Raw genomic sequence first — 24,128 nt, forward strand, 5'->3', positions numbered from 1 at the left:
AGCTGTGAGTTAAGGAGGGAATAATATAGTTGTACACCCAGCTCAATGAAATTTAAAAAAATGGGCCATCTCTGCTCAGATGACCTATTCTTTCAGATCTTTCTTTCTTTCACAACAAGTCATATTTCTGTTTTAATGAACAAAATATAACAATTTCATTAGTGAGCTTTAGAGGTGCTGGTGGGCGGATTTTGTTACCTCTGGACAGAGCCAGACTAGCTGTTTCTCCCTGCTTCCAGTCTTTATGCTAAGCTAAGCTAACTGGCTGCTTCATATTTAGTGTACAGAAATAACAGTGCTGTCAAGCTTATCATCTAACTCTCAGCAAGAAAGCAAAAAAGTGCATTTCCCAAAAATGTTGGACCTTTCCTTCAATGACCACTGACAATCACTGACCAAACCTAACTGTGGAATTATGTGAGATCACTTATCAAAAGACATCTCTGAAGTGGTTGTAACACGTTTCTTGGACATTATTTTAGTGAAAAAGTCCTTTAAAAATGACAGTCCATTGTGATGAACAGTACCTTTAACAATTCAGTGAGATGACCTGTCTTAGCCTATTCAAGGTTCTCCTCCTACCAAGGTCCATCAGTGTTCAGGAGATGCTGCTGTGAGGCAGGCCCTCCCTAATGTCTCCATTGCCTGCACCTGACCCCACTAGCCAGCAGTGGCCAAATTTAGTTTGGAAACGTGCCACCATGGGAGAACCGACAGGCCCATTAATCAGCAGGAGTCTCCCCCCTACTCATCCTGCAGGTCAGGGAGGGAGCAGCGCACACACACACACACACACACACACACACACACACACACACACACACACACACACACAATATACACACAGAGATACACACAAACTACCTACAGTACTAATATACAAACACAAAGCGCAAAACACACACTGACTAAATAAATGATCGCTGAAACTTTACAGTAAAAGAACTCTGACAGCAACCCCTCTCCTTCCCTTTCCCTTTGCAACTACACACACACACACACACACACACACACACACACACACACACACACACACACACCTGGTCAAAGCCTTCCATCACTCCTGGTCTGATCCAGTCTCATATCCCAGCTCTCTTCTCTCGGTCTGAGCCAGGTTTTCTGTCAGCCTGGGGCCCGGTCGTAGGGGTTATACACACAACGCTACCCCTGGCTCACACACCATGATGCAAGGGATGAGGTGAACACATGCACACACACAGGACCAACACACACAAACATTAACAAAATGTCTCTTTGTGACCCTCAGGAACACAAACACACAGACATCTGCAAAATATGATAGATTGATGTGTTGGATCTGTGCCGGAGAATCCGTAGTTTTTATAAGACCTGGATGAATGTGGAAGTGGAAAATATATGTGGTGTAAGGCTATGTTGAATGTGACATTTATTATCATGTCTGAGATGGACTCAAAGTGCTCTCACTTTTGGGAATACGCAGAGAAATCAGTAAAGATGTCCAACTTTGTCTGTAGAGTTTTTTACATCACCTGTTTTTAGAAAGTGAAACTGCAGCTTTGAAGCAGCCGCTAATTGACTTGTAATCAGTGTTTACTATCTCGCAATTAACACTCAGAGACAATGAGATCGGAGGATGTGGCACCAGCAGAAGGCATTTATTGGGCAATATCCCTGAGGTGTGGGACGATGCCAGAAAGTAACCGGAGAGAATGTGTCTGATAACTGGTACGCATTTATATGCAGTGTCACTGGTGCACTTATCCTTTCTAATGTGAAACTCTGCAGGGAGATGAATGGTGGGATTGGGTTAGATTAATGAAGGTTACCAAAGTCCCCAGATGTTTCTGTGGTAATTAGAGGCTTTTGTTTATGAGGAAAACAAGTCACATCAAGAGCAAAGCATTCATTATAATTTTTCATAATCTTAATAATTCAAGTGTAGCTGCTTCATTTTGTTCCCAATTTATCATGCTAATGTTATGAATAAATCAACATAATTTGAACACTGTTAAATCGGCTAGCAACAGATTTTGATAGAGCAAAATTATTGAATATTTACAACAAATCAATAGGTCTATAAGTTTGCTGAGTGATAACGTAATGCAGCTATTCAAAAAGTGCATTGTTTTATAGCTTTGCCGACGTGCAAAAATCTGATTAATCAACCTTTCTCAACATTCATTCTCGGAAAATTGACTATTCGAGGATCGTTTCTTCCTCGTAATTAATCTGCCTGTATAGCAGGCAGGATGCTTTAAGCAGGATTTTAATGTCCGCTTGACTGATATTATTACATTACTAAATAGTTTGCACCAAATAGCCTTATCCTCACGAAACACTTGAAACCATTGAGAGCTTCAAAGCAGCTGTTTAATTTCAGCCTAAATGATTTACAGTTAAAGGCAGATGAGCACCCTGATTTCCACAAGGTGACTTCAGTACAATGTGTTATCAGTGGGCAGGTTTAGCTGGACAGTGCTTGGTTGCATTTTGTCTCGCCCCAATTGTCTTGTCAGAAATCAATCGGAGATCACAATGTGGTTTTGCAGCAGGAGGTCAGTCCTCACTACAGCGTAAATATTTCATCCCGGACTCACGTCAAGGGGCTTTTAAAGATGTGTGCTGGACCATGCTCCCCTCTTGCTGCCCTCTGAAAGTGACAGAGCTTGCGTTTTAGCCCACTTCAGGACCAGGTTAAATCAATTAAAATCTATTATTCATATGACAGTGCAGTGACCTCAATGAAAGCCCCTGTAATTTCAGAATAGAAAGGAGAAAAGGAACTGGCAGTGAACTTTGGCTTCTCGAGTTTTAAAGAAAATACGGGGAACAATTGACCTTGTTTTAAAAGTCAGGCCTTGAAAAAATTGTGTGTTTTTTCCAAAGATACTATTAGCCTTAAAATGGTAGATAAATGAATGCAGAAGACTTTTGTGATCAGGACCTCATGTGCAGCAGTCCTCCCATGCTTATTTGGAAGAAAATTGGCTCCACATTTTGGATTGCACACAAATACAGTCTCACTTAGACTGGAACATATCATCTTTACCACCATGCTTAAAAATCAACCTCACAAGGTCACTTGTAAGAGCTGTAGTTGTGCTCTCAAGGCAAGCATGGCAAACCGCCTATTGTTCAGAAAAGTGCAACTCTCTTCTTCTCTTTGTAAGGAAGATTTTCAGCGGTATAGCTTCCATAGATGGCATCAGGCTGTTTGGTCGGATAATAAGCAGAGAGAAGTCAGAAGGAGAGAAGTCATTAAGAACTGCTCACATATAATCATCTTGACGCCATCACCATCTCTCTATCTCTTTCTTTTTTCTCGACCGTCTCTCCCGTTTGCACTCCTTCTCCCTCTGAGATAAAAGGGCCTTCTCACACTGCATGGCGAATGAAAATGATGGAGGATGATAAAAAAGAAAGGAGGGAAAAGATGAAAAGTGGTTTTGAAGTGGTTCGCCACATTAGTTGGCTTCACCCTACCGACCTTTCAATTTAAGCAAACAATACGCTGAGTCAGAGACGTGCCAAGCTTGGGTATTCATGGAGGCGAGAGTGAAGCTCACAGAAAATAGGTAAAAATTTGATGGGTGGACAAATAGAGCTATATATGGATAGATAGATAGATAGATAGATAGATAGATAGATAGATATATAGATAGATAGATAGATAGATAGATAGATAGATAGATAGATAGATAGATAGATAGAGAGATTGATAGATTCCCTCACTGCAAAGAAGAAATAATTTTTGTACCTGCACATTCTTTTGTTTTGCGGTTTTTAGAACTAGGGGCACCTGGTTGTGTCACGTTCGACCACACATCATGATTTAGTTTGGAGAGAAAAAAATAAATGATCTGTATATGTAATTTTGTGCATGTTTTTGCTTGGAAGAGAAAACCAAAATGCTTTGTTGTACAACACTCAGTGTCTACAGCCATGCTAGCAGCTCTGTGAGGCTGTACTTAAAGGAACACGCCGACTTATTGGGACATATGAAACAGGAGGGCTCATTGGGACCCAGCGCTAGCTAAGCCTAGCACAGATGCTGGAGGTAACCGGCTCCATCTAGCCTACTGCTCCCAATAAGTAACAAAATAACATTTTCCTATTTACATGTTGTGATTTGTATAGTCACAGCGTGTACAAATAACAAGGTCACTTGAGACACAGCCATCTTCTAACCGTATACATACTGGGAACTATATTCTCAGAAGGCGAAGCACTGCTACTTGGGCGGAGTGATTAGCGCAACACCTGAAAAGCATCGTTGTTACTCTCTGCTCCTCACCACGGGGCTTCTCAGGTGCTGCGAGCAAATCACTCCGCCCAAGTAGAAGACGTTTCAGTGCTTCGCATTCTGAGAATATAGTTCCCAGTATGTATACGGTTAGAAGATGGCTGTGTCTCATGTGACCTTGTTGTTTGTACACGCTGTGACTCTATAAATCACAACATGTAAATAGGAAAATGTTGGCATTATTTTATTGGGAGCAGTAGGCTAGATGGAACCGGTTACCTCCAGGATCTGTGCTAAACTAGTCAAGCGGTGGGTGCGTCAGACAGAGTTACAACACGCACGGAGATGAGAAGGGTAATTATGGACTTATCTAACTCTGACGTCACAATAAGTCGCCGTGTTCCTTTAAGCATAACTGTGCTTTGAGCTAAATGCTAACATTTTTGTTTGTAGTCCGAGAAGTATTGACCAATCACATTTGAGCAGGCTTTGGTTGCATGCAGGAAAACGGTCTATGTGGACAGCAAAAGAGGCATTGATTGAAATGCAATCTCTGAACCCGTCGGCTATCGTGTGACACCGATTTCTTTTTAAAATGTATCTGCCTTTATATGCATATTCTTATTGGCTGTTGTCCCCAGAGGCTAAATTGTCATCAGACTGATAGCCTATGGGTTCCGACATTGGTGGGGAACATTTTGATGAACCTCATGGTGGCGCAATGGAGGAAAATTCAAGGGATCATCAAAGTCGTTAGGAGACACTCCCTTCCGCAGCCTCTGTTCCTCTGACGCTAACCTCCTCTCTGCACCATCCAGGACCAAGCACTGAACCGGGCATGACAGGGCCTTCTCCATAGCTGCCCTCTCCCTCTGGAACTCTCTCCCCAAACACATAGGTGACTGCACCAATCTGTTTGAAATTACTCAAAACTCACCTTTTAAGAACGGATTTTAATGTTTGATTTAATGTCCTGCTATCTTGTGTATTTTTACTTTTCTAGGATCTTGTCATGTGAAGCAGCTTCAAAAAGCGCTCTGTAAATAAAATAAATACGGTAAATACGGTCTGTCTGTATTCATGCATGTACTGCACTTTTGAATACATGTCTTGTTTACATGCAGGTGTCTTTGTGCCTCGTACCCCTCCAGGGCAGCATCAGTAGCCAACTGCTGTAAATGGACGCTCACTATCGTTTAGGTTGGCGTAACGCATCAACCAATCATACCCTCATACCCTCTGGCCTCAGCTGGTACCATGGCATTATCAGAGAAGCAAAGCAGCCATTTATACAAACTTACACACATACTGTACCTACACACACATGCTCCACCTCCCTCTTATGGCTTCAGGGCCATTCCAGGAATGTCAGAGATGGTTTCACCCTTTGTATCTCTCCTCTTTCACCAACGATGAATGATGGTGGCCTGCGTGGTTTGAGATTGTCATGGCCCAGAAACCCATTCTGAGTGACTGAAATGTAATAAGGCCATCTAGCCTCTGAGGGTAGAATATGAAGCCAGCACAAAATGGTGGTAAAATCCTAGGTTGATGGCCGTCGAGTGTGATTTTGAAATTGGTACAAACAAGCTGAAAAATATGGTGTTAGAATTTAAAACATAAGTAATGCAGACGTTGTACACTGGACTGGAAAGATTCGCAGCCTCATATAATTTCATCTTAAACCTAGCATTGCTTGGCTTGCTCTACTTAAAAGGTACTATCCACTTACTCCAGAAGAGTAAGCATATTGTTTCTATCTAATTGACACTAAGCTCATGGCTTTTACCATGTCAACACTGGATTACTGCTGCCTTTGAGCCCGCGGAGTGGTTGACTTGGCCCACATTCAGACCTTGTTTTCCTTTCCACTCTGTCGTTCGCTGTTCATACACATACCGTATAGTCGGACAGGCTCACATGCTCATAGTGCCACATGTGCACACACACGGAAGCACTCTCTTCATCTCTCTCTCTCTGTCTCTCTCTCTCTCACACACACACACACACACACACACACACACACACTATGTCTCTCTTTCAATCCCAGTCTCTCTCCCTCTTTTCTCTTTACACACACACCATGTTCCAGCATTAGACAAGTGTTCCAAGGCCAATTTCACTGCTGCTGAAAGTCCCTCTCTCCCAGAAGCCCCTTTTTGGTTCATAGGGTAGACCAGCTAGCGATTGGCCGGTCAGAGGCTAGTCTAGTTGGTGATTGGCCAACAAAGGCCCCTGGTGCACGGTGACAGTAATTAGCACACGCCAACCATTAACAAACACAGATTAGGCATGAACCCGCATGGCATGCTGCCATCGCCGTGGCGTGTGGATGTGTGTGTGTGAAGAGTGGTATTCCCCTTGTGAGTGTCTGGGTAGGTCTCATTTTTGCGGTTTGTGTGTCTGTATTCAAGACTTGGCATGTGTGAGTGTGTTTGTTGCTGGTGCTGCTAGCATATGCCTTCTTTTTCTGCCTGTGCATTTATCCGACCTGTCTGTATTCACAAGTGTATGCGCATGCACACGCGAGTGTGTCGGTGTGTGCATATGTGTTCAGCCTCATTTCCTCCATGCCTGCTGGTCAATTTTGGCATTTGGAGAGAAAGATGCTGTGCATTGCCCACAGCTCCTTTGCTCCTAGCACTGAATTAGAGATGGGGCTATGATATGTGGAAATGATTTTTTAAACACCACCAATCTCTGATTCCCTCCCTCTTTTCCTTTCTCTCTCTTTCTCAGTTCTCTTCCCCCCCCCCTCCTGGGCTGGTGAATCCGCCCTGCTGTGTGCGCTTAATGAAAGATAAGAAGAGTCCTCCACCACTGACACTGAGCCACGGACCCTCAGAGGAATGCGCTAATCTGCTTGGCCCCTAATGGGGGCCACTTTGTGTCTGGCGAGGATCATTTCATATCAAACAAATTGTGTCCTGTGAAACCCATTACATTTTGGGCCCTTTGGAGAAGCTTCGCCCTTAGCTGACACATAGAGGACATCTTCGGCCCGACTTTTGATGCTGTAAATATTTCTTGAGATGGTCTAACATTGCGCATTTCTTTTTCTTTTTTCTTTTCAAAGATGGGCTTTGTGCATCTCTAAAACCTGTCCGCTCTTTCATTAAACAGTGATTGCAAGGGTGGGGGTTCGAATGATGAATGAGAGAGCCGGCGGGAAGAAAAAAGAGAGGGATAAGAAAGTGGGAAATGGAGGATAAAGGGATAACAGAGGGAGCGTTGAAGGGTTAATGAACTCGGATTCTCATCTTACATGTATTCAGTTTCGTAATTGTCTCTCTGCATGCGGTCTTGCCGCATATGCCATCGACATCAGGAAATTCCAATAATGTTAGATGTAATATTAGAAATGTTTGACAATTGTTTAAAAATATATTCATTCACATGTGATGATGGCCATGTGATGATGGCCTTGTGATAGCAAAAGGTGCTGATGAGAGCTCAGAAATCATTAGCTTCTACGTGGAATTTGAGTTGTTTATTTAAAGTAGAAAATATGGTTAAAGGTGGAATAAAATAGCCAACATGCGGAGGTGTGAAAACACCATCACAGACAACATGTTCCTAATACATCTTTACTCACCCTGCAAGGCACTACTGTCACGGTAAGCAGCAGCAGCTGCAACACATGTATAGTACATTTCTATTTGTATTGACAATAGTGTAATCTGCTGGGACAGTGTCACCCCTTGTGCAGGTCATCACTCTTAATGTTTACGTTATTTGTCTGTCCATATGAATGCATGTGTGTGTGTGTTTCTGTGCTCATTGTCCGGTGTGTGTTTTTATGTGTGCATGTGTCTGTATGTGTATGCCATCAGTTCTGCCAGGGAAAAAACAGGGAGGGGTTGGGGGGGGCGGCAGAAGAAAATGATCCGGGCCGATACATATGAAACAGGAGGGCTCATACATAAACATAGCTCCAAGGCCCCGGGGCCAGGCAATCTACGAGGCAAATTGCTCACCAGTCAGCCATGGAGGCCGCACTGTTTACTATGCATGAGGTCTTGTGACATACTTTAAAGCCGCCCCTGTAACAGGATGACTGGGCCAGTGGTAGCGAGGAGTTGGCTTTTTCTATTGCTGTGGTATTCTTTTCTGTGAAGAATATGTAGTGGGTGGAGAACGGATCATCTTTTTACTCTGCGGAGCTGTTGTGTGGTGTACAGTAGATGCTGCATGAAAGGCAAAATATGAGTGTTAGGGTATGACTGCCTGTCTCTGTATCTGAGTGCGACAGTGGGTTCATTTGAAAGATAATGTTGTTTAGTGTGACATGGGTATGGGGTTATTTCAATGTTGTTTTTCAGGTTATTTTTGGGACATTTTGGCCTTAACAGATTCACATCACAGACAGGAAACATGGGGAGAGAGCAAAGAACATGCAGCAAGCGTCTCTAGCCAGAATTGAACGGACGATGCAATTACATGCTATGCATCTTAACCATCAGGTCACCCCATTCCCTGCCTTTGTTTGTGATGGACAATTTGGAATACCTTATGTCTGAACGTGTCCATTGAAAAAGAAATCTACAAAGATACTAAATCTATGAGAGTAAATAAACAGCTGGTGGTGCTAATTATCCCGTTGGGTGCCATTAAATTGTTGCAGAAGAAAAGGCCATAACAAGATAATTAAACAAGCGTGAGTCAAACCTCAACATTTAAAAAAAAAACGGATGGACCGATGATGTTTTTCAGAGATCTGATCAAATTGTTTCTTTCTAACGTGCCATTGCTCTCATCTTTTACGGGAGCTGGATTCTTGCGATATTAGGAGATCACACAAGAATCGCCGGATCACATATCACATGAAAGTCCATCTTGTCAGGCTTCAAGTAATGCGTTTGTGCCTGAACAACTGGCGGTTTGGACCAATCAGTGTCCGATGAGGAGCTACTGGCAGCGTGCATGGTGTCCCCATCAGTGTGCGACTGTTCGTTCAAAACAACAATGGCCCAAGTGACAGACAGATGTTTCATCCAATCACCTACCAGGTATTTTTTTTTGAAAGTGCCTGGTCTTTTCCAAACAGTTTCCACTGACGGCTTCTCAGATGGTTCTGTGTAACAAACCATCTGGCGCCTTAGGTTACCATTGCTTTATTTTGGGGAACAAACAATCAAACAAAGCACAACCAAAACAACAATTTTCAGTATTTCAGAATCACACAGAATTTTGTAAACCATGTAACACCAAACCATAGTGTCCTTTAGTTTCATGCAAGCAATGATTCTGTAAGAATAATAGATGTTTTGAATGAAACTCTTCACCCCATACCCCATCATTACATGGGAACAGGAATAAATACAACTGAGCAGGACAGAATAACATAACCGTATGGGAAGAGATGTTAACATGTAAACAAGCCGCTGGGACCACAGCTGCTGCCCCTGCCTGCATTTACCAGCCCAGTATCCCAGGGGGAGCCCTCCTCAATTCAATTTCAATCTGCTCGACCCCCAGGGTCCAAGTTCAAGTTCAAAGTCAGGCAACCGTGGCACCAACAGGAGAATTGCCCACCCATGAGTCCAAGCCTAGAGTGAATTATTCCAACTATAGATGAGATCAGGACAAATCCAATACTAGATCTATTCAAATGTCCTTTACAAAAATGTGTCTTTCTGTGACCGTGTGTGTGGAGGGGCTACTGTCACATTACAAACACCTTTGCTGCCTCTCTCTCTCTATTTCTCTGTCTATCTGTCTTTCTCCCTTTCCCTCTCTCTCAGGCTATAATTATGCTAATAGTATGTATATAGCTGTGGCCCTGGAGGCTTGGGGTGTATTGAAGGCTCCCAGGTCTTTCTCTCCTGTAACAGTATTAGGGTGCTATTGAAAGGCGGATGGCGGGTGAGAAGGGGGGCAGGATAGAGAGATAGTGCGGGGTGGCAAATGGGACATGACCACCGTGCTCCCTGTCACGACGCCGCCCATTGTCTGGGCAAAGAAAAGGGCCTCTGCCGCCAGTGGGACAATAATAAAGGAGCAAGTATGGGCTGTGCATATTAAACAACACGACGGGCCGTGCGGACCAACCTGCATGGGTACGATGAAGGGGAAAGAGGAGGAAAACAGACGAGAGAGAGAGAGAGACGGGAGTGAGGGAGTGGTTGAGAGAAAAGGGTGGATGATGTGAAAAAGGCACAAAAAGAGACAGAGGCACAGAGACAACTGTAAAGACAGAAAATGTTTTGTTTCTTTAAAGCGATGACACCTGCTAATGTCATAAGTTTACTTCAGCATACAATGGAGTCCTGACGCTGCATCCATTGGCCTCTGACACAGTGCAATCTGTCATGGAGAGTTTCTTTTATCAGAAAAATGTGAACATGTACCTGGTGTCACTTAACCCATATGTCCTTTTTGGGATGGAGATCCTGGTTCCTGCATTTTAACATGATTATGAACTGACAAAGTTTCAGAAGTCTGCTACAGAAAATTATGCTTTACCTCTTTTGTAAAACTAGTACAGCGCCTGTTGAAAATGTGCCTGTTTGGAACGGGCCGATTGCTTGGCCTGTGGTATTGCTGCTTGTAGAATTCTTCAAAACAAAATTTACCTACAGAAGGACCCCAAACCACTTAATATGCAACTCCACGGTATAGCCTACTACTGACTTACTGATTTACCTGACAGAGAACGTTGCAGACTCAGAATGTAATGTAAGAATGAAAATGTGGAGTAATCAGTGTTGGGGTCCAAGATGCTGGTTAAACCTGATTTAACCAAAAGGCCTCAGATTGAGCTGATCAGAGAGACAAAGGAATCGTGGCCTGTATGTAAACTCCAAAGCCTGGTTAATTCACACCTCTATGTGAAAGTCCCAGCCAGAAGGGACAAGCCTCACAGCTGGCAGGAAGTCAAAGAACTACAAGATTGTAGTCTTCAAACTTTCAAGAGTTTTGAGTCTTCCTATTGGTTCAGCGGGACCATAAACACAGCATGCAGTCTTGACCTATAAATAAGCCTGATCAACCAAAATCCTGTTGTCTTCACTTGCAACTCAACAAGCAAAGGAAACAACGTTTTTCTTCTCAAAGTCAACTAAACTTGCCCCCCTTTGCTGCCTTTTTGGAGGGAAGTTTCTCCGTGGCCACTGACGAGCGCCAGGGACCCGCTCTGTTTCATTTCTGTGGAAATTTATGGACAGGAATAAACGGACTGAACACACCTGTAAGAATGCTTACATCTGGGCAGAGATAAGTAGTGTGTTTTATTAATGAGCAAAGGGTTTGCTACCACTTGTTGCCATTAATGTGATCTATGATTTTAATTATGTACTGGTCTATACGTGATTATTAATCTTTTTCTGTGAATGTATCAGCGTTCACGATACTGTTGTTGTGTTAAGTAGCTCGGTATAACTGTAATCGCTACCTGCTAAGTCCATGCGCGGAGTTTGCGGGGGGGGCAGGGGGAGCACTGCCCCCCCTGGTAGCTGAAACGGGTAATTGCATTGTTTCAAAAATGAGTGGAATAATTACTTCTGACATAACCAGATATTTTATAAATACTTTAAAAACACAAAACAACTAAATGGGGATAGGTAATACATCTGATTTCATATACTGCTTTAGTAAAAATAATATTTTTTCAGGGCTCTGCCTCTCACCTGAGACCATTGTCGACGCATATGCAGGACGCAAAAAACAATAATTTTTTGCAATAGTCGGGACATCTTTTTTGACAGTTTTCAGTGGTTATGAGGAGCAATATGAGAGAAATTTGGTAATCATTGTTTAGGTACAAGCTTTTTCCTCGCTTTTTCCTCGCCATAGCCTGTCAAGTTCTTTTGACAGGCATAAGTGTTCATTTCAAGATATGGCCATGATAAATTTGGTGATCGTTGTTGAGGTACATTAAACCACGTTAAGCTTTTTCACGTTAAGCAGAACAGGCAGCGTTGTGAACAGAGAAGCGTACAGCCTGCGCAGCAGCAGAGCGAATGTGTCTGTGCCTGCCCTGTCGCTCAAGAATTATATGCGTTATGGACTTCTTTTTTTAACTAAATTGAGCTCGAGGTTTTAAATTGTTACAATGTAAATTCAAATCTGCTTAAAAAAATAAACCTATATTTATTTAGCATGTTTGTTTTGTCCATATGTGATCGTGCTGTGTTCCCCAAGTCTCAATTGCTACAATGAGTTTATTTTTTTTTTTTGCCCCCCCTGGCTCGAATGTCAAACTCCGCCTATGGCTAAGTCACTCCTTTCACGGAGTTTAGTTACTGCCCGCGAGATAATCGCGGTAAATCAGCTGTTAGCCACTGGAGTGGTTATCGATAATTAAGATCAGAGTGCCTCTTTTCTTTACTCTTCTTCTCTTTCTTCTTTTACTAACACACACACACACGACACAGGCTAGCCGCGTAGCTCCCAGCAAACGCTGTAGTTTAGCCACGTGGAATCGGCTTACGTTCGTACAGAGCTAACACAGAAACTAGCTACCATACCGGCTTTCGACACCGCCCCTCCTTTTTCACTCACTCTCTCTCACACACACACTCACACACACACAGACACAGACGTGTCCATGCTGCTTTGTTTTTGCTTTGTTTTTGGTTGTGATATTGTAAAAAGGTATATAAGTTTATTATTGAAGGATTATTGATTAGCTACTGATAATTGTGAAGTTAATAAATCTTATTATACTTAATTAGCAGTTGCTTGTGATTATTCGTGTACTTGTTGTAATAATTGCTGGCTAAAAAGGTCCGTGCTCGAAATCACCCCTTCCTTTGTTTCCTTTTAACCCTCAGGAACCTAAGGCCATTTTTACAATTACTTTTCCGTCTGGTTTTATTTTTAAAAAAGCTTGTAAAACATCAACCCTGTTGTCCACAGTCAATCAATGTACATCATTTTTTTCAGGAAAAACTGGGCTTTTAGTATATTTGTGCTGTAGTGAGGTCAATTGAATGTAAAAAAAAAGTTGTATGACCTTAAAAACAAATAAATAAATAAAACGGAAAATGAATCTCACAGAACAATAAAAGCTAAGCCAATCTCCTGTCTAAATCAGTTCCCATATGTCTTGGGTGTCAAACTGTGAAGAAATAAACATTATAACTTATAAAGTTGACAATAAGACGCTTTTGCCAATAATCAAAATAATAATGTCAAATGTATTGATATCACACACAGAGAAATGGTACACAAGAATTTGTGTTGTCTAAAACAGTTCTCCTATATATTTGGAGTCATCCAGTGCAAAAATAAACATAATGAACGTTATAACTCATATAAATGACAAACTATTTACATTTCTTCAAAAAAGGCCCAAATGTATCCCAAATATCTAAACAGTGACGCCATTATCTCTCTTTTTCACTTTACTGTTTGTTCTCGCTTGATTTTCGGATATCCTGCGGTCAGTGAACTCACCTTTCCACTTTGTGTGACGGATTTGAAAAACGTAAACACACTTGCAAAGCATCATGGGAGATTTATACTAGAGCAGCACCCTGTAACAGAGACCCAGCTGAAGAAATGACCGAAAACGTGATAAATTATGGACATCGAGTGGATAAATCTTGGATGTAAGCGTTTGGATTTATTGCTGAACAACTCCGAAAAGACGCACGCGTTCCAGGCTGGATAGAAAACCTTCTGTGAAGGCTACGAAGACAAAAAAGACATCCCTGTAATCGTTAGCTTCTTAGCTATTAGCAGTTGAAGTCGGCTAGAAGCTAGCGCCAGAAATGACAGAAAACAAGATAAATTACGGACATCAAGTGGATAAATCTTGGATGTAAGAGTGTGAATTTATTGCTGAACAACTCCGTAAAGAGGCACAACTTCCAGGCTGGATATAAAACCTTCTGTAAAGGCTACAAAGACACCAAAGACACGTTTGCGATGCCTAGCTTCGGTAAGCAGCTACATTAAACTGTTATGAAATTATCTAAATATTAATCGGAGGTGCCGTGGCTGGATCGTGCCCTAAGGGAATCCAACATCAGACATTAGCGTCATGGTCTCATGGCAGTGCGCTACCCACCTGGCCCGTTATGAGCGCTAATCAGCACAAATCTGCGTTAATCAACCACTAGATCTGGACTGTTTGTGTGTGAGTGTGCAAAGAGAGAGGTCGTATGTTAACCAGCAGAGATGTTAATTTCCATACAGGTTTAGTGGCTTGACAGTTAACAGTGAAGTATGGATTTGATTCGCGGGGGTATTTTGGCAACGGTAATGTTATTAGTGTTGTAAGTTAGCAGTAGACTTAATTAACCCTACCCAGGGTGAGTCTGATGAAAACTGATGTGTCTTCCCGGTTCAACTCAGAGATTTTCTCGTATTGCACAGCGCTGTGAAGGAATAATCTCCAAGATTACGTTATGTTCTGCCTCTGTTTAGAAGTGGTGAATTTAGGCTATAGCTCACAGCAACTTAATACTATATAGTGTTGGCAAATGGCTTTTTATTGAGTTTCCTCTTAGCAAAATAATTGACACTGAAGAGCATAGGGCCTTTTTTTTGCCAACCTTATTCCACACAACAGTCGCGATGTTCCTTTCAGCTATCCGCTCTTGCTCCAGGAAAGTGAAGAAAAGTTAGTTTGGTATATCCAGCAATCATATAGCTAAAGTTGGCTGTTGTAAAGCGTTCTGCATGTGGCATCTGCGGGTAATGTGCAGGTTACCTTCCCACCAACCACGCTCCCAAACACGGACACACACGCATACATACATATATACATACAGATACGTCTCACTTTATTTGATAGATATGCTTCTATACAATGGATGCTCTGTATCTATGATTGCTACACTGCAGAGTACAACGCATGCAAACTGCATCAACTGTTGGTTTCTTCCTCATCCCGATTATTCAATATCATTCTTTCAATTATTATTTGTCATTTTATGCCTTTGTTATACAGCTGACAGTAGGAGATAAAGACGTACCGGGAGATGTTGTGGCACATGGTCAATGTTTCATCTTTCCATCTTTTTAGCTCTAATGTCTATGTTGCTTGTACCTCCCTGTCCAGCTACTGTTTCAGACACGTTTGGACCAGCCATGACCAATCGACTGGCCTTACTATTTCATGCTGGTGACGTTGAATCCCTAAAACTAAAAAAATCCTGTTCACACCACTGGAGTGAAATGCAGTTCCACTTTGAATTTTTATTTATTACAAATGGCAATGTGGTTTTCTTACCCTGAAGTTCCAGTATTACAAAAGAGATGCTACACATCAAATAGTCCATGGCCTCATTCATACAGAAAAAAACAGCTTCCTGCTTGTGTCCCCCACCCCTCCCCCCCCCCCCTCCCTGTCTGAGTATGTTGAGAGGTGTCAACAGTAGAGGCGTGGGTGAGGGGGGCTCTACCATGGTTCACGGCTATCGCATGTGCCTCAGCAGCTATGCAGCGTGGCTACCATCTGTCCGTATGTCACACAGTGCGCTGCTCTCTCACTTTCTCCCTCTCTCTTTTTGCACATCCTCTGCCCTTCTCTCATCCTCCCATCCCCTTAATCTTTCATCTCGCTTCCTGTCCTCTTTTCATTCTGCCTCGTCTTCCGCATATATGGCGACTGCTGCAGCGTGAGGTTATCAGTTCATTAAAGAGAGACAGAGAAGAGGCCCTGACCTCGGAGAGCAAGACCTGGAAACCTTAAGCACAGGAAGTCTGCAAACACCTGGCAGTTTTTGTCTTGTTTTGTATAACTTCAAATGATTTGTGATGAATGGAATTGTTGACCATGACATAAGAATGTAACATCTCTTTTTTAATTCATTAAAAAAGGCCTTTACATCAATATGTCTGAAATAGGGGGTTGTGAGAAAGATATTAGAGAAAGGAGACACAGCAGCACCTCTCACAGACCAGTGAGTGGCAGTGTGCCACAGTTAGAGTAGACCCTTTTTGTGTATTGTGTTTTACAAGTGTGGTGAAGGAGTAAGTGAGCTGTATCTGTAGCTGCTCCTTGTATCTTCTTTTAAAGTGAGCCTCAATGTGTCTATTCTGATTTGTGTGTGCATGTGTGTGCTTCATGTCTGTGTGTCTGTGTGTCCTCAGACAGACAGGCAGACAGAGTGAAAGCAGTAGCCAACTAACCATAATATTGTCATTAAGGAATTCAGCAGATTAATGGCCTTAAATACCTGGAAATGTTCTAAGATCTAGTGTCTTTAGCTTGTAATTTCCTCTCTGGGTCCTAAGCACTAAACCCGCTGTGTTGTTCTTGGCATTCCTCAGTCGGACCAGAGAACATCGCATGGACACTGATATCTTCCTTTGGGATCCATTCTCCTCTCCATTTGATGGAAACCAAAAAAGGCCTTTGGCCAGGCAGGTCCCATTATGTCTCAATGACAGAGCCCAGGGGTGGGTCCCAATGAGAAATGACATATGCCCCGATGAACGGAGAAGGGGGTTATTTGCCTGCCAAATTCAGCCAAGTTGTTTGTTACCAGCCTGAAGTGTTTTTCTCAGTTATGAATGATCTTAGCTGTTTTCTCACTTCCATTGCCCACCACTTTTGTTGTAAAGAGTGGTCAACCCTTGGACATAATCAAATACTCCCCTAATGTAACACACACCTTTTTTATATTTTTTCCTCTTTTTCACTATTTAGTTGTGTTTAGCAAACATTACAATAGCTGCTAATGATTCCCGAGTCCAGAGCCCTCTTTGCTCCCTGTCACATTCCCACCTCATGACCTCATGACTGGATGTATGCATTAAACAGATGTGGCTGGCTATGAGGGGCCTGAAACAGGATAGGACAGCCTATAGCTTCTAGGTTGGTCTTCTCTGGCCTTGAAGCCAGGGGCCTCTGGGTCCATAGGACAGGATAAACAGGATAGATGTGTGTGTGTGTGTGTGTGTGTGTGTGTGTGTGTGTGTGTGTGTGTGTGTGTGTGTGTGTGTGAGATTGTGTGTGTGTGTGTGTGTGTGTGTGTGTGTGTGTGAAAGAGAAACCCCTTTCCCACATGCAAACCATAAATGTTCAGGCAGTTTTCCATGTCAGCGTCATGTGAGAACAGTGAGTCGATTTTCAGTGTGAGATGCTCCGACAATTTGCTTGCTCAGAAAAAAAAAGCCACACACAAAAGGTTATAATTTTGTTATATGAAACAGTTATACACTACAAAAAAAAGTCACAGGAAATCCAGTCCATTTATGACAAATAACAGACCTGTACACTTGATATTACAGGATGTCCATTCACACACCATGTCATGCATGAAAACCAACTTGCAGGCCCTACTTTTAGATATGCAATCCACGCCAAACAGGATCATGCTTTTAGAGTGACAGCACAGCAGATAAGATTAAAAATAAGTGCTGATAAGTGCATTATATTCGAAAGCTTTACCGTGAGAAGATCAAACTCTAAGGTCAATATTACTTATAGAAAAATAATTCTAACCAATTACAAGTCAAATTTAAAGTCTTTATCACCATGCATGCTTCTTGAATACAAAATACACATATCTGTCATATCTATCTGTCATATGATTTCTTTTTCATGTGGATACATCTTCCATGCAGATTTATGCAGTGTAAAAAACTGTGAAAAAGAGAGACTTAATATAAAATGTGGATCTTATACAAAACATGTAATATGTTGATGACAATAGATTGAAGCTACGATATGGTTAAAGACCAACAGCAGCTTCGAAGGCACAGTGATGAATTATGTTTGAGTTAGCTGCTCGCCTGGGGAGAGGGCCAGTGTGGTGCACCACTCCTGCATCTGCAAAGGGATTTACCCCACTTGCAGTCATTGTCCTCTGTGCCTCCTTTTAAAAGACACATTGTTCCACCGAGTCAAATAAAAGCAGTAAAAATAATCAGCACAGAAGATGGATAATGTGGTACAATGAGTGCATATAGAGCATCCACGCACTGCACCCCACTGGAGCAAGTTGTGTTGCTGTGCTAGCAAGGAGAGCTGCCATTAGTGAGACTGTCACCGACCCAGGCGGTACACTCTAACTAGCCCACAGCCTCAGACCCATCTATTTTCAATATGCCACATTTTTATTCATTTTTTCCCCCCCAAATCCTGACATGCAATCGGATGATGAACCAGTCCCATTATGTTTGGTACGCCAGCAAGAAGAGATAGATCCCAGAACGTGGTGCCTTCATAGAACCAACATTATCCCTCTATGTCAGAGGTGGGAAATATCCTGGCGGTGTGGGAGTCCAGAGGTGCATACAGAATGATGTCATTAATCCTACAGGGCAGTCTCTCTCTCTCTCTCTCTCTCTCTCTCTCTCTCTCTCTCTCTCTCTCTCTCTCTCTCTCTCTCTCTACCTCCACCTCCCTCTCTCTCCTTCTACAACTGGCCGAAAACAGAGCCACATTTGCATGCTGCATGTGTTACCAGGTGGCTCTGTAGGCTGCTGGTACAAATTAGATTTCATGACAACAAGGTTTAAGAGAGGGAAGAATAGTGGGAGCAAGCAGTTTGGTTTCTTTTTCTTGTTGTTGTTGTGCATGTCTGTAGGAGTGCAGTATAATCACAAATTATGCACTGTGTCCTCTTCAGAAAAATAAGACACTGGTTATTTGTTATTGGTGTGCACCTGACCTATAACGAACCTTGAGCCTTTGTTAAAGCATCTCAAAATGTTCACGTTTGGTACAAAAGAAGAAGGTATAGTGCAGCAAAATGAGCCATGATAAGGTAGTGGTGGGTGGGGTGACTGTACAATGTCAGTGATCAGGTGATTCTTCTCCTTGCAGTCAACAATGTCTTCCTTTAAGAACCAGTTTTTTTCTTCTTCTAGGTATATGGACATTGCAAATTACATATAGTCCAGCCAGAAGAAAAAAAATAAATTTTCACCAAATGGTGACCTATTGATTAGATCAATGTGGATGAGGAGCCACACACACACACACACTCACTCACACATACACACTCTCTCACACACACACTCTCTCTCACACACACACACAATATGAGGTCTTCACCTTGACACTGGGTAAAGATGGGGTTGAAAAAGAAAAAAAACAGCTCTGAATGGGGGCTTAAACTCTTCAGACTTGACTTGAAAGCAGAGAGCTATGTGCCTGTCTGGCCTGTTTCTACCCTAAGGGGTAGTGACATTGTCTGTATCAGTCAACCTGGAACTATAGCCTAGATGCTCCAAATGGCTTTAACCACATTGTTTACCACCATTTCCTAAACAGAGGACCGGAAGGAGCGTCTAGGTTAGAGGATGACATTAACATTCCTCATATTTTTCATTGTCCATGGCCTCGATCTCTCAGGGGACAAAGAGAAGGGGCATCAAAGCGAAGACGGTGTTCATTTGAGTGTGTCAGCACACTTGTGAATGTCTTATGTTGTCGACCAGTATCAAGAAGAGCCTCCTGCCTCATTTACCCCCAAATTCAACATTCCACCATCATTGATCCATCTCTTCAATTAACAGCCAGGTTTGTCCCCAATCAATTCCTATCTCCCTTCTCCGTTCCTCTATCTGTCTATCTCTATCTCTCTCTCTCTCTCTGCCTTCCCCTTTCTTCATTTTTCACATTACCCCCTTGTGTCCCCTTTTGTCCCCCCCTCCCCTTCCTCACACGCTCCTACCTCACACCCTAAGGTCTTGGGGGTCACTCCCTGCAAGGTGATTCGTAAACAGCAGCTTGCGGAGAAATCAATACTTTATCAACAAGCCACAACGGGCTTTTGCACTTATCCTATATGATCTTTGTGGTAAAGGCCCCCGAGAATCCATCTCCTCCTCTGGCTCGCTCCCTAAGCTCTGTTGCTAAGACAATCACAAGAAAAGAGAGAGGGATGAAGAGAGGAGGAGGGGCCAAAGGAGGGAAGGAGAGAGGCGAAGGGAGAGGGGATTGTGCGAGGGTCTAGAGGCTCGCTGTTAGAGGAGGGATTTGCTGCTCCGCTGCTTTTAGCTTGATCTGCATCTGATTAAGGAGAGAGGGCAGAGTGTTGTCCTTCACCCCCATGCTCCCCTGTCCCACCATTATGTACCCTGGCACTAAGATCCATCATCCACCTACCACAGGCCTGGCTGCCATAGCCTGGGGACTTATTAGACCGGCCCTGCTCAACAAAGCCCCGCTCTGCATACCATGCAGGGTAAAAAGCCTCTGCTGACATAACATGCTGTATATTTACCATGATTCCCAATGACTCAGATGAAGTCAACAGAATACATACATAAAAGTATGCATTGGAGTTTTAACCTAAATGTTCTGTGTGGGGAGCCTGGTTATCTTTAACCACTTAAATATATACGTGTCTCAGGCCTCAGGCACGTCCAACAATTAAATAATAAAAAAGAAAAGTGTGCTATTTAAAGCAAAATCTGAATCTAAAACAAATAAGTAGTGCAAGTTAAGATATAGGGATGAAATATAAACAAATAACATGCAAATGTAGTAAATACTGTGTAAAGGAGTGTAGTGTATATATGCATAATGAGAAGTTCAGGATAAAAGAGAAACAAGTCCTCCAAACCATACAACCATATGGGTTGTTTATTCCTGCCCTCTAATGCGACCCATAGGAGCGTTTCATAAAATGGTTTCCAAGCGGTGGCAGGAAGTACGACCCACAGGAGTGTTTTCCGTCCTAATATCTTTTTATATTACGATCATATAAATATATTATTACTCAAACTACCATTTCAAAGCAAATCAGAAGCTGTAAATTTAACGTTCCATAATTATTTCATGTTTGTATGATCTGACTACATCCTTAACCCACACACTTTCTTAAAGGTTAAATCAATAAACTTAAAAAAAAAGGTCATGGCACTAAAAAAAACAAACAAACAGGAAAACTGGTCTCTCTCAAATGTATTGATGCAATCACTCATATCACTTTTTACAAGCATCACAATGTTGATAAGTTGCACTTCGATTCAGCTCTAAATCAGAAGCTTGTGAAGGATAGTCTCGGTTCTCTGTGCTGTCTCGCTCCCAGCGGCTCTTGTCCAATAAGCCTGCATCAAACCCGTCAGACTGAGAGTGAAAAGTGGAGGAGCTCGGCATGTGCAAACATCAATCCTAAATTTCCAGCCTCAATACCATCATGACCTTGGTTTGGAATGACATCTATTTGCTGGCTGGCTGCACACATCTATTTGCAAATTGTATGGGCCAGGCTAATTTGTTTTTATGCACGTTTAGTCAAGAATGTGATGCCACGTTAGCTTTTGGGAGCACTGCCAATGTGATGTGGGGTTCCGAGTGACAGACAGAAAAGGGGTGATTGAGGATGATTGTTCTGCCGGTTGTGTTGATATATGAAAAGAAAGACCCACTGATCCTGGAATGGGTTCAGGGGCAGATAGGAGTCCTTCTGGGACCACCTAAAGCTGAATATCATCATCTATGCACGGAAATAAACAATGACCTTTAACTCAAATCCTATAGTGAAGACTGGTGCTGGAAGGTAGCTTAACAAATCTCAAAGTAGAGAACGCTCTACCGTGTCATAAAAAAAGCATTATAAAACATTTTTCAAGTATCAATCATTCTGAGTGAAGAAAATGTATGGACAAATAATGTGCGTGGAAAAAAAGAAGTTGTCTAGCCGGTCGGCAGTACGTTCCTTTGACCTGCCAGCAAAACAATCGCTGTGCCCTCACTAAACTGAAATGTAAACACAATTCATGCAGGAAAATATTTGCCTTCCTCATAGCTGAATTGACCTCTCAGCTCTACACAGTCAACCTCAAGCTGTTGTTTCATTATCTCTTCACCACAAAATTGGGTCTCATCCCTAGTCCACACGTACACAGGTATTTTATTTTTTTTTAAACGTAGCTTTTTCTGTGCTTTTCGTCCACACACATACACCGTTTTAGGTCACTGTAAACCGAGGTTTTGGAAACTTCAGCCAGGGTGAAGACTTTTAGAAATGCCATTTGTGTGTTGTTGCAGTTTGGTGGGCTGGGGATCTCATCGCTGCTCTTTGCAGATGATGTGGTCCTGATGGCATCATCGGCCTGTGACCTTCAGCACTCACTGGATCGGTTCGCAACCGAGTGTGAAGCGGTTGGGATGAGGATCAGCACCTCTAAATCTGAGGCCATGGTTCTCAGCAGGAAACCAATGGAATGCCTTCTCCAGGTAGGGAATGAGTCCTTACCCCAAGTGAAGGAGTTCAAGTACCTTGGGGTTTTGTTCGCGAGTGAGGGGACAATGGAGCGGGAGATTGGTCGGAGAATCGGCGCAGCGGGTGCGGTATTGCATTCAATCTATCGCACTGTTGTGACGAAAAGAGAGCTTAGCCAGAAGGCAAAGCTCTCGATCTACCGGTCAGTTTTCGTTCCTACCCTCACCTATGGTCATGAAGGCTGGGTCCTGACCGAAAGAACGAGATCCAGGGTACAAGCGGCTGAAATGGGTTTCCTCAGGAGGGTGGCTGGCGTCTCCCTTAGAGATAGGGTGAGAAGCTCAGTCATCCGTGAGGAGCTCGGAGTAGAGCCGCTGCTCCTTTGCGTCGAAAGGAGCCAGATGAGGTGGTTCGGGCATCTGGTAAGGATGCCCCCTGGGCGCCTCCCTAGGGAGGTGTTCCAGGCACGTCCAGCTGGGAGGAGGCCTCGGGGAAGACCTAGGACTAGGTGGAGGGATTATATCTCCAACCTGGCCTGGGAACGCCGGATCCCCAGTCGGAGCTGGTTAATGTTGCTCGGGAAAGGGAAGTTTGGGGTCCCCTGCTGGAGCTGCTCCCCCCGCGACCCGACACCGGATAAGCGGACGAAGATGGATGGAAGATGGATTTGTGTGTTGTTGTCATGTAGACAAGGAAAACAGAGTTTTTGGCTCGTAACGTTAGAGTGTGCGACGTTATCTCCTTTTTGAAGCGTCACAAATGAGGCGACATTGCTTGGACAAGACCATTGGACTTCTAGATGGTGGGTAGTCTTTCAGTTACAGTTTTTTTTCAGTCTTCTGGCCAACATCTTCTTCTTTGCACCACTGAGGTTATATTGCTGCCTGTTGGCATGGCATGCTCTTGACAGTGCTTCAATTGTGTATTAAATTTTCATGTGGATGGAGAATTTTCCAAACAGTGGACAGGATTCTAGCCCTTATCCTCATCCATTAAAGGTCCAATGTGTAGGAATTTATCCCATCTAGCGTTGAGATCATATATCTCAATCAACTCTCTCGCACCACGCAGTTCAAAGTAAAAGTTCAAAAAGCTCTTTTCAATATCCTTTTTCTTTTTCTGGGCGAAAAAGAAGACTCCTGTTCTTGAATTTGGATTTTGAATACGTGTGGTCCTCCATGTTTTCTTCTTCAAACTTGCCGGGGCCGGGAAGCGACGATGCCCATTAGCAGCATTAGGCTATAGCAGCACCTGTGAGTTTATCATGTGACGGTGAAAACGCAAAAGGCAGAGCAGTATGTCCTGTATGTCCCTTACCGGCTAACGTATTTCAAGATGGCGCATGAATATGGAGCGTCTACCCCAGTTCATACAAATGCAAATGTAAAATTTCAAGCCAAAAGTAATACTTGGAATTGATGGTGGTGGTAAATATTCATGAAAAAGGACAAGTTTGTGAACGGGCAACAACACATTTTGATAATGAACAACTAAACACGTTACACACTGGACCTTTAAATTAAATATCGGTAGTCAAGGCTGATGTTGTTTATTTTCTTCTGGAAAAGGGTCATGTGATAGGGGCGTAATGAATCAGGGAAGGACACATCGTGACCAATAAGCAAACATGGGTGTCTGCGTCATCATTTCCAAAGTTCTTTGTTTCTGCCATTCTGCCCATCCAGACTACAATGCAACCCTGGAGTTGGTTTGCAGTGTTTCCAAATGTCTTTGTTTTAGGTGCCTCAGACACGCCTGAGTAGTGTGGACGCAAGGCGTAAACTTAGCAAAAAGGTATGAATCATTATTATTTGTTTTAACAC

This window comes from Perca flavescens, chromosome 2 (assembly GCF_004354835.1).
Source record: "Perca flavescens isolate YP-PL-M2 chromosome 2, PFLA_1.0, whole genome shotgun sequence".
Taxonomy (NCBI): domain Eukaryota; kingdom Metazoa; phylum Chordata; class Actinopteri; order Perciformes; family Percidae; genus Perca; species Perca flavescens.